The 13,590-nt window shown below is 45.1% G+C and overlaps 1 protein-coding gene and 1 long non-coding RNA gene across 19 annotated transcripts in view; one reads left to right on the top strand and one right to left on the bottom strand.

The window, feature by feature from the left end:
- Positions 1–13,590, top strand: part of Kirrel3 (kirre like nephrin family adhesion molecule 3) — a 554,955-nt gene that overhangs the window by 430,634 nt on the left and 110,731 nt on the right. The gene's annotated exons all lie outside the window — the stretch shown is intronic.
- Positions 1,744–13,590, bottom strand: part of Kirrel3os — an 89,466-nt gene continuing 77,619 nt past the window's right edge. For 3 of the 5 annotated variants that reach the window (XR_003948304.1, XR_003948306.1, XR_003948305.1), the window contains 3 exons: positions 11,705–11,833; positions 6,374–6,527; positions 1,744–5,219 (listed from right to left, as the gene is read on the bottom strand). This is a non-coding gene — a long non-coding RNA (kirre like nephrin family adhesion molecule 3, opposite strand). The remainder of the gene's footprint in view (positions 5,220–6,373; positions 6,528–11,704; positions 11,834–13,590) is intronic. The other 2 variants (XR_003948308.1, XR_003948307.1) reach the window with 1 other exon arrangement.

Raw genomic sequence — 13,590 nt, forward strand, 5'->3', positions numbered from 1 at the left:
CTCTCTCTCTCTCTCTCTCTCTCTCTCTCTCTCTCTCTCTCTCCCTCTCTCTCTCTCTCTCTCTCCTCTCCTGCTCTCTCTCACCTCCTGCCCTCTCTCTCCCTCCTTCTCTGTCTCTCCTTACCTCTCTTTCCTCATTACACCCAATCAGCCTCTAGACTGTTTCTTCATCACACACAGCCAAAGCCAGGCTTCAAAATGCAAACATATTACTATGCTCTAGAAAATATTTCAGTGATTTTCTATTGCTTTTAAGAATGCGTAATCCTTCCCCGTGACCTTTAAGGTTTCACACCATCTGATTCCTGCAAGTTCTTCAATTTCATGGCCCTTCTTTCTGTCCTCAAGGAAGTCATTCTCTCCTACACAGGACCTTGATGCCCTTGGTCCCTCTTCTTAGAACATATGTCATCCCCAATGCATCCATCTCCCTGCCCTTTGCATGCTAATGTTTATCACCCAAACCTTAGCTCCAATATCCTTCCCAATAATCCTCTGATCTGCTCTCCCCAGTCTAGGCCAGGTTTGTATACTATATGATCTTTTAGTCCTGCCCTCCAGAATTCTTACCCCTATGTACAAATGTAAGTTCATATTGCAATTGCTTCATGAGGCTGTCTACCCTCCCAGTAAGTAAGCTCTATTATGTCTTGGGGGGCTAACTCAAATGTTTGCACAGAATGGAGACTGGCAGAAGAGTAATGATGGGAGAGGTCTCTGGACCTGAGATGCTGGGACTATGTGTAAAGAAACATGAGCATGCACCTGGTTAAGAGGAAACTGTCTTAGGAAAGGCATGTGACTTATGCAACCCAACATGACACAGCAAGCTTAGGGATGGGGCGTGGAACATTGAGCCCAGAACCCATATCTAAGCATCAGTGAAGTCTAGGGCAACACAATTGAGTGTATCAGTGTCAGGGGTGGGGATAGGGTGCCTGATCAAGTGGGTTAGGGTATGTTTAGAAAGAGACAGGCTGCAAGAACCTCTGGGGAAAGGAAGAAGGTTCTTTAGAGAGTGCCATGAAAGAACACATAGAGGTCACCCTAACCCATGCTCATCCTATAGTTCAGCCCTGTACCAGGCTCTGAACCCTGAGCCAGACATGTGCTCTGTCCTCAGCAACGCTGGGACACCTGGGAAAATCAGCCATTCTTCAATCCCAGTTGTTTTGAAGCCTGCTTCAGTTTAAGTATTTCATTTAGCATCATGACCTGTGAGCCTAACAGTCAATATTGAAGTTTGGGAGTCAGAGAACTCTAGATCCAGTTCCAGCTCAAGTCATCATAGATTCCTGAGGCCAGAAGGGGGCCAAAGGTCACCTACTTGATGGCGCCTTAAACTTTTCCCACCTGCCCACCTTTTGTTGAAAAAAATTTTATGTGACTCTACAGATATATAAATGTTTAAATGAAACATTTATGTAACTCCAGGTATATAGGCATGTAAACTATATGATAGTAAACCATAAAATCATAAAGGAATTAATATTTCTTAATCTTTAATACACACATAATTTTACCACTTATTAAAAACAAAGGCAAAAGCCGGGCAGTGGTGGCACACGCCTTTAATCCCAGCAGTTGGGAGGCAGAGGAAGGCAAATTTCTGAGTTCAAGGCCAGCCTGGTCTACAGAGTGAGTTCCAGGACGACCAGGGCTACACAGAGAAATCCTGTCTCGAAAAACAAACAAAAATAAAAAATAAAATAAAATAAATAAATAAAACCAAAGACAAATCCGTTCGCTAATGAGATAGGTGTGCTTGTTTATTTTTACAAAAATAATTCAATCTTGACTAAATATTTGCAGCTGCAGAGTGTGGAACATATCCAATGGCTTTCAGATCAGTATTTTGATCTTGAAATTGTCAGAGCTGAGAATTCTGTTTTGCATAAGTGTATCTATCGTGTGACGCAGCAGAAGTATATTTAGTGCACTTGAGGAATTGTTGGAAATTCTGTCCTAATCCCAAGCCAAAGTTCATTTCATGTTTTGTATTGTCTTTCTCATAAAACTCAAATCAGCAATTTAAATAACAATTTTTAAAAATCAAACACTCAGATTCGGTACAATCCAAAGATACACCACTTTGATACCTACACACCAAGGAATGATGGTAGAAAAATATTGAAGTTTTTGTCTTCCATAATTAAATGGTTATGTTTCTGTGAGAGCTAAAACTTTGTATGCACAGTAAAAAGGCCACCATCTGTGACACTCAGATGTCTCAAGACTCAGCTGAGGTAGGTGACTCAGGAAGCACTGGGTGGCACTATGTGGGTTAACAGTGTGCAGTGAAGAGTACACACACTATGTGTTTAGAACCAAGGCCGCAGTGCCTCCAACAGATGTGACATTGGTATGACAGATATGTGACACAAGTGAGTACTGCCAGAAACACCTCATTCACTGCATGTTTGATTTCAAGTTCAGTGTTTGGGTCACTGCATGCTCAGAAATCTTTCACTGATGCCAAATTTTCTATCACCGCATATAGCCCTCTTACAACCACCCCCAGTGGTGTCATGAGCCACAGTCTAATAAGCTGGGATGTCATCCATACCATCTTTTGATGGTTAAACATCCTTACCAAGTTTCACTGAATGGAAAGAACTTTGCGGGCAGTAGAGCTGGGCACTTAGGACTGACCGCCTTCACCCAGTGGCTCTCAGTGCAAGGCACAGTGCCAGCCCTGTGGCATGTGAAGGCGGTCCCTGCTCCCAAGGCTATCAAGCACATAATATGGTAGAGCGGTGTCACAGCTGCCTGTCCCAGGTATGAATAATCAACTGTGGCCACAGAGAAGGAGACACCTCTCAGGATGAAAGCCATGTGAGGTGTATCCAGGGTAGCTTCTTGGAGAGCTTAACACTTGGCTGCTTTCCTGAAAGAGGCCATTGCAACCAATGCTTGAACCCTTGCCATGGCTGTGAGGGCCTGGCTCTTCCATCTCTTCCAACAGACTCTCATAAAGAGGTGAGATAGATAGATAGATAGATAGATAGATAGATAGATAGATAGATAGACAGACAGACACACACACATATACACTATTATACTCCTTTAGCTCCAAGACTCTTCATTCTAGCATTCCAACTGTACTAATGAGGGGTCAAGTGACCTGGGAAGCAACAGTTATTGAGAAGATATTGGGGTCTCCCCCTATGCTGTGTCTTGAGGAGACTTCCTCTCCCCTCTCTGCCTCTCTGCCTCTCTGCCTCTCTGCCTCTCTGCCTCTCTGCCTCTTTGCCTCTCTGCCTCTCTGCCTCTCTGCCTCTCTGCCCACATCTAGTCTCAAAGCTCCAATCACTGAACTCACTAAATGCTGAGACCCTCACTCCAGGCCCCTCCCCCAGAGTCTGGAGAAGGCACAGAAGAGTGGAAATGAACGAAGTGCCTAATGACTTGTGGTGCCATAAAGTTCTCAGAGCTGTGTAGCGGAATGAGCATGTTTGGGGGCAGAGATGAATTACCCAGGACTTTACCGAGGGGAAGTCAGTAAAAACCTGAAGGCACTCATAGCACTTTCTCAGGATGGTCATTGCACAGTAGCAGGTCCAGCACTCTGAAAGCAGCAATGGGATACTGTTTTTCTCCTCTGCTCCATCTGCTTCTTCCTTGTGCCTTTCTTGCTGAAATATATTTGTTTCTATGGAAACGGTGTTGTTACTGGTATGGGAGGAGTTTAAGACATTCAGAAGTACCAAATCAGGTCCATTTATATAATGGTTTGAAATACACATAATAGCCTATGGAATATAGGACATGGTGACAGTTTCAGTAACTGCATACCGAGTGTGGGATAAATAGAGCAATGTAACAGTTCCCCACCTCTGAGTCAAATGAACTAGGAATAACCACCATTCTTAGCAGTAAAGAGTAACACATCTCAACTGCTATTCACGAAAGGATCTCAAAATAGAGCACAAGCCACTCCTCTCTTGCTGAGGAAGGATGCTAGGCCACAGTTCCTCTGCACCTGGCAAAGTGTGGCCCAGAATCATGTGCTATGGGTGCAGAGGTGAGGATGTGGTTGTGGGTGCTCTCGGGCCCAGAAAGAGGCGAGCTTCCCATCCAACACCCATTCATCTGCCACTCTGGCTAGCCTACTCTCACTGTGCTGAGAGCTGCACTTGGGACTGTTCTGAAAGTTCATTTATGTTTGCTTTGAGGATTTATCAGGTGCTGACTGTGTACTCAGAGCTGTGGGAGACATGGGAGAATATTCTCACTTTGCCCGGTTACCCCAGAGGCACATTTAAATGTGATCATTTATCTGCAGGAAAAGAGGGTACCAGAGTGACATTTAAAAAATTGACATGGAAGAATGGAACCAACACGGGGTATCACCAGCCTGTTATCACTGCGGACAGCTAGAGCCGAGATTCATAGGAACTCTGAGACATGTTGTAGAATAATGAATCAAAGTCAGGAGACCCCAGGAGTGGGACATTTACATACCATCTCTTAAGGTAAATTGGCTGGAAGATGCTTAGGGCTCATACACAAGGGGTGGGAGTGTTTGCTTCCAGCACTCCTGCTGGCCCCAGCACCTCCTGATTGGCATGAATACTGCCTAAGAGAAATCTTCCAACAGAAGGGATCACTGGAACTGGGGATCAGAAGCTGTCCCCTGCAGCAGCCAAAAGAGGTCATCAGCTCCCCCTGAAACTGGAGTTACAGATGGAAAGGCACTGGACAGCCTCCATGTGAGTGCTGGGAATTGAGCCTTTGTCTTCTAGAACGACTGTTCTCAACCTGTGGGTTGTGACCCTTTCGGGGGGATCACATACCAGATAACTGTGTATCAGACACTCACATTATGATTCATAACAATAGCAAAATTACATTTACGAAGTAGCAACAAAAATAATTTGAGTGAACATTGTCATACAAGAAAAAAAGTCATAGCTGCCTGTGAGGACCAGAAAAGTAACATGGGTGAACAGAATAAAACCGTAAATAAAATGGTGTGTTATTTGCATGAAGCAAACACTTCCTCAAGTACTATTTAATTAGGGATAAAACAAAGAAAAAATATTTTTATTTTTAACAACCAACCCTTTAAAACAAATGTTGCATGTACTTGTTGTAAAGATAACATATATGTAATGGCTATGCAGGAAAAAAAAGTTTCTTAGTACTTACTGTTCCAAATGGATACTCCAATTCAATCCCATTTATGCAGAGATCAGGAGTACTGGGAGAGGGATAGCCTGTGGGAGAAACCACAATGACGAGTATTCTTCATCTTTATTCATGAGGTAGGGGCCTTATGAACACATGTCACCAAGGAAGAAAGCTGGACTATTTCATAAGCAAAGAGCAAATGCAATACTAAAAGGAAGCCGTTGGGATGACCCCCTTGTTGTGCTGGAGAGTGGCAATCTGCACTCTGTACAAGGCAGGGGGTCAGTATGGCTGAAGTCAGCCTCCCAGGTCAAGCCAAGAGCTGTTATGAGAGGACCTTGATAGAGGGCACTCTGCCCTGGAATGTAGGAGTACCAGCTCCCCAGCTACATACCAGCTGGGTAGCCTTGGGCATGTCATTAACCATGCTGTGTGTCCATGTCCACACTATACAACCCTGAGCAGTGTGAAGGCCAAGTCCAAGCTCAGCTGTTTGAAAGAGGGTTTTGTAATGCACATAAGTGGGAGGTGGCATGGTTCGCTTATACACTCAGCTAACATTGGTTGACTGTGTGCCAATCACTGCCACCACAATTCTTAGTCATCATTCAGTCTGTGCCAGATACCATGGTCATCACTTTAGACACACTAGCTTGTTTAATGATCACTGCAGTCCAGAGGGATACTCATCCCCATTGTATACATGAGGAAATCAAAATCAGGAGTTAAAAAAAAAAAAAAAAAAAAAAAAAAACCTTGCACAAAGCCATCCAGCCAGTAAATGACAGAAACCAGCACTGGGTCAGCTAAAACTCCAAGTTCTATACTAATTGCCTCACCCTTTTCTGTGTTGCTTGCAGAGCCTTATACTTGTTGTGAGCCTTATATTCTGGCCCTGCCTGATCCTCCTTTACTTGTACATCCCCCATCCTTCCTGCTACCAGGCCTGCTGACCACTGTCTAGGTGCCTTGGGGCCTCCTTCCTTCCTGCTTCGCCCTCCCCTCTTCTTCTTCCAGGCCTGCCCTGACTATCTATCCTCTACAACACAGTCATTTGGTGCACTAATTTCCATCCCAATTCAAGACCTCAGCTTCCCAAGACCCTGGGCAATGAGGATCACTCCTTTAGAGCAGTCACTGGTTGTGTGAAAACTGAACACCTCCCGTAACTCAAAAGTCCTCAAAAGACAGAGCAAGGACAGATGGGAGAGAGCTAGGTTAACTTACAGCCAAATCTTACCCACTCGTGATAGATGTCTCCAGAGGCAAAGCCAAACGACCTTTGGTGCCAACTTAGAATTCCTGGCTCCACCACACAGTACAAGGACACAGTGCTTTTCTGCAAATCTCTTCTCTTCGGGGCACTGCAGTGTTATCTTGGCTCGCTCCTTCTCCTGAGATGAAGAGATTGTTTTAAACCTGCCGCCCCACCAGCTCTGCTCCTAGCTTCCAATGCCATTAAGTTTCATTATAACAAATAAACACCACAATGACATTTATAAGTTACCACTGAGCACAGAAGCACAAATATGAAGCAGATAAACTGTGTTTGATCCAAATAATTACTGCAGGCAATATTGGGCTTAGTCTGAGCTGGCAGCCGGCTACAGAGTAATTTATTAGATTGCGTAAGGCAATGTTGCACGTTGGGTTTTTCATTATTGTGTCTCTTCCCCTCTCTGTGGCCTAAATAGGTTACAGGAGTTTAGACAGTGCACGGCCAAACTAAGACAGACTTTGCTCAAGCAGATTAAGGCTGGGAACGCCATCCAAGGTCCAGGGATGGCTGCCTCCCAGGCAACACTCATACTTGATCGAGAAGAGAGAACTGAGATTATGTTAATGCTGCCAGGCAAGAACGGCTCCCTGCCCTCCCCACCCACTAGCCCATATACAGAAAGGGGCCCCATGGAGGGAGTCAATGACAGGCTAGATGCATAGCCAGGTTTCTTCAGCAGACTCTGGCCAAAGACCTTCTCAATCAAAAGACCCCACCATAACCCTAGGTCGCCGTGGGCAGTCCCACGGCTCAGTCTCAGACCTGTCCTTCTGCCATGAATAAAAGAAAGGAAGCAATCTGCCGCCAACCCTGCAAAACAAAGCAAGGAGAGCTGGCGACAAGCAGCCTCTTCTCTGCCAAACCTGAACTCATAAAGTTTGATTCAAGGGGTTACAATACCTCCTATTCGGCATCCCTCCTGCCCCATTCTCCCAGCCTTAGTAAATTACCCAATAAGCAGCAAGGACCTGTAGTTATTGTGCAGTTAAATGGTATTTGCCCAGTAAATCCTGAGCCGAGTACTCACAGTGATATACAGTAACTAATTACAGACATGAATTCTCTCCCCAAGACGCCAAGTGTTACCAAATATTGCTGCATTTAGGGGAGGAGGTTTCAGAGCTGCTCCACTCTCTCCAGTGAAGCCATGAGTAACTCTGCTATTATAGGAGCCGTAAGAATCTCCAGGGACCCTCCATCTAAAAAAATAGAGATGTCTTGAAAGGCAGGCAAGCATGGACCACGCTCCCAAGATGGCAACCAACAGTGGCCCCCTGGTCCCATGGCCCAGCACAAGGTTCTGGGTAGGAACCAGCCAGCCCTCCCTGAGTTATCGCCCAACAAATAAGCAGCCCAGCACTGTAGTAGCTATTGCAAAGGCCCACAGCTCCAGCAGAGCAGGGAATGGAAGCCATTAGTCACTAAGCTCCGGGCTGAGCTGAGAAAGCTGTTGTAGAGGATCAGCTTCCATATCAAAGGATGTGCCAAGAAGAAGAGTGGAAGTGGCCACTCCAAGCCAGGCGTGGTGGAGCATCCCAGAACTCAGTGAGTGAAAGCAGGAACATTATGAGTTCAAGGTCAGTCTGAGCTATATAATGAGAGCTTATTGAAAGAGAAAGAGAGAGACAGAGAGAAAGTGGAGGGTCGGGGGGGGGGGGGGGATAGCTTAGTCAGTTAGAAAGTGCTTGCCATGCAAACCTGAGGACCTGAGTTTAATCTTGAAAACACATATCCAAAAGTTAGGCATGGAAGCACACACTTGTGATCCAAGCATTGGGAGGTGGAGACAGGAAGGTTGCTGGCCATTGAGCTCCAGTTCTGTGAGTGATGTTCTCAAAAATAAAGGTGGGTGGCCTTGGAGGTCTAGACAGGTAGGTGCACATCCACACAAAGAAGAAATTTTAATGTCCATGCCTTAGACTGGGTACAGAAAGTGCTCATCTTAAATCAATGCTTATGGGGCTCAGCTAAGCCCCACTGGCACATGAGAGTATTACCCTGATCTAGAGTTGGGCAGGGTTATACATGGAGGGTATAAAGCAGATGGTCTATCACTATCACATCTGTTCTTAGAGCACAGCTGGAGCAGTTAGAGGGCACAGTACTCTCTGCCTTCTAAAGTGGAAACCCAGGGACCAACCTCCCTCTGCACTCGGTACAGCTGTGCAAGCAAAAGCCAGAGCTAGAATGAAAGAATCCAAATCTTAGTTCCATTATCCTTCACCAATGACTTTGGACCAGTTATTTGTCCTCTCTGACCTTCAGGTTCCTGATCCATGAAATAGGAAAGGCTCTCTCTATGTCCTAGAATTGCTGTGGAAATAGCCAACCTGGAATTGGGTCTGCTCCCACATCCTAAGGGCTCTGTCCCAATCCATTACATGCCTATATGGCCAACCTGTCTTCTGAATCACCCGGCACCAGCCTAAGCCTCCTTGGAAAGAAAAATCCAACTCTAATGCTTGACACCCCCCCTCACCCAAAAGCCTACACATCCCACCTCCTTCCTACGTGCTTTTAGCGTAAAACTTCTCCCTTATACAGAAGCCTGAATCAAACTTTTGAAAGACATGGGTAGCTGTTACAAGTTGGCTGTGTTTTCTTGGCTGATGCCTTCTTGGGTGGAAACAACTAATGAAATCCCCCTCAGGGGTGTCTCACTGACAGTGACAAAAAAAGTCAGAGTGAGGGGAAAAAGATGGACTAGCGTGGGCATCACTACAGCGGGACATTCAGTCTCAGCTTCTCAAGTTTCTACATGGGAAGGCTGGCGATCAGCCCTTCTCCGTTGGGTACTGAAAGGATTATTAAGTAAGAAAATATATGGGAAGTGCTCTGTGAAGCATGAAGCATATACAAAAGTTCGCTGTGGCTAATATCCCAAACCAACCAGAAGACTGGGCCCAGAATCCCAGGGCAGTGACAAAAATCTCTTTTTTAATTAGGACACATATATAGTCAGCTCTCAATTATCTGTTGGCAAATTGTCCCCATTCCTGGCAAATGCTATCACCAAGACTGCTTAATGAAGTCCTCTGTTAACATTTCACAGCTTCTTATTCTGCTCTTATTTGCATGAGGCCCAAAGGGAACGAAAATCCTTTAAAGGCAAAATCAGTTAATATCCCCAGTCTCTCTTAGGGAAGGTGTGAGCCAGAAAGATGACAAAAGGGAGGGAGAGTGTGACCAAAACTAACTTTGGACCAGTATAGAAGTGATGCTCTCTACCTAGCTGAGGAGGAGACAGGCAGGGAACCCCATCATCAGACTATGAGTTTGCTTAAGTATTAAAAGTTCCTAGAAAAATCAAATCCATTCATATTCAAACAAGAATACCAAAATGCATTCCAAAATGAAAGTAAGTTTCATTAGCTCAGGTTGCCCATGATGTGGGTTATTCACACCCGTGCTCCTCTCCATTAACGAAGACTATAAAGAGTTGGCTGTACTTAGTGGGAAGCAAGATCATTTGTTGGGGAGAGGCGCCTGCTGCCAAGCCTGACTATTGAGTTTAAAACCTGGGGCTCATGTGCTAAAAAGGGAAGAGCATCTTCCCACATCTCACATCTGCCCTACACACACACACACACACACACACACACACACACTACATAAATGCAATCTCAAAGAAATTTTTAAAGTTGATTTACTTAGTTGGAGTGATTTACTTGCAGCCAGGACCAAGAAGTCGCCTCATTAAGTGCGAGATTTAAACTGTGTTTCTCAATGTTAGGTTAGTGCCAAGGGACAAAAACACCTGATGCTTAATGACAGCCTGCCCCACCTACACAGTATTCCAAGGTCTTATGGTCCTATCAGTGGGACATACCCAAGCTACCCTTCACGGAATGCCTGCAGATCATCTAAGGACTCAGAACTGGTCCTTCTGAGCCCTTGTGCATTGCATACAGAGATCATACAGGGCCATGGGCAAGACTCAGTTCTCCAACCCTACTTTTGTAATACCACAAGACACTTCACTGACAAGAGGTTTGTATACATTTATAAAGGTGTGTGGAACACTGTTGACATTGTCCAATGCCTTCTCTATTTAGTTGGGGGAAAATAAGGCACATTGAGAAAGAGACAGTAACTGGTCAAGAATACTGTTAATCTTAAGAGTCTAGAATGAGCTTATACCCTGAGCCCAGTGTTGCTCATTATATGTGGATACACCTCAGCTGTGATCCCCAAACTACTAGAAGCTCTCAACACAGGTTTCTTGACATCATGAAAATCTATCATCTCAACCTCTCTAAGCTTGAGTCCTAGAAACTATATTTCTTGTTAGTTCCATGAATAATTCTTACACACATAAAAGTTTTAGAACCACTCTGAAGGACATGGCATACAGAACTATAAAAATGATTATTTCTTAAATTCTTGTTTTAAAAAATAAAAACAATATTTAAGACAAGATCTTCCCCAAACAGACCAAGAGTCCATGAGGGTTTGCTGTAACTTTCCTGTGTCTCATGTTTTATTATTTTCATCCCTAGGGCTTGTGAAAGTAGGAGTTTGGGTCAGTTAGAGCATGCAGTGTAGAGGTTGGGAAGGAGGGCCTGCCTGACACAGGTTGATTATCTAGTGGTCTAGATTCTTCATCTAACAGGTGACCAATCCAATCTTGAGTAATGGCAGAGTCAGGCCCAAAGGCACTCAACATGGAAGTGGCAACACAGGGTCCTCAGGGCACATGCAGAGCTTCGTGTGCCCAGCCTGTGGCCTTTATGAAAGAGAGAAAGATGCTGAGCATCATGGTGTATGCTCATCTCTGGCCCAGCCTCACCGTTAGGCCAAGTGGTTCCCAAGCTGATGGCCTGCATCCCCATCTGCTGTACTAAAGTAACAGCATCCCTATCCCTGTGCTTTAGCACCACATTCCCATTGCTCTCCATGCTTCCCTATCTAAAGTCACAAAAATCTTAGATTCAGACAGAGGAACAGAGGACGGAACCCAGCCTGAGTCCAACGGCCAAGTAGCAGGAGGCCTGGACATTATCCAGTGTTCTGCTTTGTGGCAAGAATGTCTCCCTTCTACACCTACTCTCCCCACGGACTCACACCCCCATTCCCTATGGGTGACCTCAGACAGGAATGGATGGGATCCTTCACGGGCACAGAGGAACCCCATTTCCAGAAGCACTTATCAGCATCTTCTTGGCACCCAGGCCTCTGCGGGATCAATGGTGGAGTCTGTCTCCTGCTACTAATGAGCACAGGACAAGCTCCGGCTGAGGCTGCAACACTGATAATCAGCAGGCACACGATTTATGATAACTTTGGACTCACCCTGCCTTGGTCGGCCCGATTGCTCTTCATTAGAGACTCATAGTGTCCAGGACAACGTTGGCAGATTGTGTCCTGGGGACAGGAGTGTGAGGCTGTCAGAGTCACAGACTCTCTGTGCTACCATAGCTCCTGCAAGGAATTAGGGAACAGAGGAAGAATAAACTCTAAACTTCTGTCCCTTCAGTTAAGCCTGGGAAGTGGCTTACTCCCGTGACCAAACAAACTCTACATGCAGTTTCTAGAATATTCACAGCACTGGCAAACTTCTAACCTGTGTATCAAAAACAAGTTACCAGTGGCTGCAAATGATGGAGTTGAAAATAAAAGTGCCTCCAAATCTCTGTTCCACCAAAGGTCAAAGAGAAATGGGTAGTGGGGGAAAGGTCATGTCTCGAACTAAGTTCTCCCAGCTTCTTTCTCCCAAGGAAGATAGATCTAGATGACCTCTTGCTCTCACAACAGAATTCAAAGTGAGTATGAACCTTGACTGGAGTTAAATACCTAATTCCAGACAGCTGGTCCCAGCACACACTAACTAAATGAACCTTGGCCCACTTAGATAGTTGCAATAGGTGTGTGTGTGTGTGTGTGTGTGTGTGTGTGTGTGTGTGTGTGTGAAACTTCTCATGTTTGGATGTGAAATCTCAGGTCCACACCAAATATTATATAAGACATGAAAGTACAAGAACTCCTTAGAGGTGGGAAGACTAAAGACTAACAGGAGAAGTAGAGAACAAGAGAGTAGTAGAAGCATGAATATGATTATGGGGGGGGGGTCTGTGGGTGTGGGTATATCCTAATGACACCCACTGTTTTATATTGTCACTAAAAATCAATTTTAAAGAAGTAACAGTAAGGATGGTTTGGGAGATAGCTTAGTTGATAAAGTACTTTCCATGGAAGTGTGAACTCTGTGTTCAAACCCCATCACCCACAAAAAAAAAAAAAAAAAAAAAAAAAAAAGCCAGGTCTAGTAGTGTGTGCTTACAGTGGGAAGGCAGAGACAGAAGGATCTCTGGGGCTCAATGGCTAGCCAACCTAGTCTACTTAAGAAGTCTCCTAGTGAGCACAATCACTAGATTAAGGTGAAGAGCAATTGAGAAAGACATCTGTCATCCTCTGACCCCCATGTGCCTACACACACACACACACAAGCCAGAGCAAGTATTCAACACATATAAGTTATTTATACCACTCACTTTCAGACTCATTGACCCAACTACACCCAACACACCTTCCTTGTATGATTCAGAGCCCTCTCCATCCACACACTTACCACGGACCATCTCACCTCGGAAGACGGCAAGAGGCTCACTATCACTGCCAGCAACGGCCTTCATCTTCCCACCAAAGGCTATCAATCCTACCTCCAAGTGGATGCCAAGCCCATTTTCTTCTTTCAGCCAATACGCTTTTGCTGAGCCCTTATGACAGCACAATCTCTCTGAACAGTCTTCCTCTCATTGGATGATCTGTCTCCATCCACCTTCACAGCGTCATCCTGTGTTCTTCCTAAAACTGGCGCCCGAGTAAATGGGTCTCAAACCCTTGATGGTTTCCCATTAACTACAATTGTCTCAGCACAAATTTGAGGGCTAATGCAGCCAGCTCCCCTTCCACCCTCTCCATTTCCTCTCTCTCTCTCTCTCTCTCTCTCTCACACACACACACACACACACACACACACACACACACCACTCTCCTTCCCCCTCCCCACTGGGTTAGTGCCTCCTTCTGATTATTTTCTTACGTTCTTTCTCCACATACCAGCTCATCAAAACTGAAAGTGATGACTGTCATTACAGGAAGCAGGAATGGTTTTGTGTATTTCAGAGCCTGTTTTCTCAAATGACTCTACAAGTTTCCAACACAGAAACTGGAGCTTG

This window comes from Mus musculus, chromosome 9, assembly GCF_000001635.26.
Source record: "Mus musculus strain C57BL/6J chromosome 9, GRCm38.p6 C57BL/6J".
In the NCBI taxonomy this organism is placed as follows: Eukaryota; Metazoa; Chordata; class Mammalia; order Rodentia; family Muridae; genus Mus; species Mus musculus.